General features: G+C 55.0%; 1 protein-coding gene across 1 annotated transcript in view; it reads right to left on the bottom strand.

Annotated features, from left to right (window-relative positions):
• C1QL4 (complement component 1, q subcomponent-like 4) overlaps positions 1 to 1403 on the bottom strand; it is a 13372-nt gene that overhangs the window by 11118 nt on the left and 851 nt on the right. The window lies entirely within an intron of this gene.

The raw sequence follows: 1403 nt of genomic DNA, 5'->3' as shown, positions 1-1403 counted from the left end.
CCCCCCCCCCCCCCCAAACATCATCCTTTGCTCAAGCTTCCTGAAAGTAGTGGACATTTATCTTCCAAAGTCTGGAGACCCAGCTGCTGAGGAAGTGGTTACTACCAGGTTTCTATAGTCCACACACCGTCTCCATCACACATACAGTCTCTAATATAAGATATGATCGCAACCCTCTGGCTTCCCCAGGCCTGTGGTGAGCAGAGAGGAGGAGCTGGATCTCAGAAAGGGAAGAGGCAGACCATCGGACCTCCAAGACAACATACCTCTTCGGGGCCTGGGCTATTGGCCCCTGGGATTCTGACCTTGGATCTCTGGTCCAGTTGACACCTTGGGGGGATAATGCTAATCATATTCTAATTTCTATCCCTAATTACTCTATTCACCTGACTTTGTCTCCACTCTCCTACCCACTCTCAAACACACCAAAAGGCTGATCTTTCTCCCCAGCTCTGAATCTCCCTGGTCTCCAGGGCAGAGATTTTGGGTGATTCTCAATCTCCGTTTGTTCAGTGTGTCTTCCAGCCACCTTCCCTTTGCCTTGCTCTTCCTTATGTCAAGGGTATCTCTTGGACCCTGTATATCTTTGTTCCTGCAGCCCTTCTTGTGTCGGCATGTCTTGACATTTTTAAAAAATGTTTTTATTGATTTTTAGAGAGAGAGGAAGGGAGAGGGGTAGAGAGATAGAAACACCAGTGAGATGAGAAACCTCATTGTTCGGCTGCCTCCTACGAGCCCCCTACTGGGGAATGAGCCTGCAACGTGGCATGTGCCCTGACCTCTTTGCTCCTCGGTGGAGGCTCAACTGCTGAGCCAGACCGGCTGGGCTGCCTGTCTTCACATTTAGGGATCTTTTCCAGATTTCTCTCCCTACATTTTGGGATATCTATGTTCCCCTGGGACTTCTCCCGCTGGGACTATCCCAGGACAACAGTGAGGCCTCCTTGGAATGGAGAGAGGGAGTAGGACTTCCTTCCTACCCCATCCAGTGGCTACTGCAACCCAAGATGGGCAGGCAGTGTCAGGGCCACGGCCAGGTCGCTTCTCATTCAGGGCACAGGCGCGCCTGGTCGATGCCCCACGGTCTGCCCCCCTCCCAACTGCCCTTCTCCAGGCCCTCGCCCCCTCCGCCCTCCTGGAAAAGGCAAATTTGACATTTTTAAATCCCGAGCCTTAGAGGGATCGATGCGGCCCGGGGGCCCCACCCGGGGTCGATATTCCTGATTGGGAAGCGGCCTCAGCGCGGAGAGGGTGTAAATCATGCGAACTGGGAGCGGGAGCTCCGGGGGTGCAACCGCGTCCCGGGCACGTGGAGGCAGACAGGGTCCCGGCCTTGGGGCGGGGGTGGGGGGGAACCCCAGGCAATGGAAGGACAGTCTTAGAGACCCGGACAAGCCCGCCCA

The sequence above is a fragment of the Myotis davidii genome, unplaced genomic scaffold, assembly GCF_000327345.1.
Source record: "Myotis davidii unplaced genomic scaffold, ASM32734v1 scaffold290, whole genome shotgun sequence".
Lineage (NCBI taxonomy): Eukaryota > Metazoa > Chordata > Mammalia > Chiroptera > Vespertilionidae > Myotis > Myotis davidii.
Note: the sequence above shows the minus strand (reverse complement) of the source record. Positions and strands in the feature narration are given on the sequence as shown.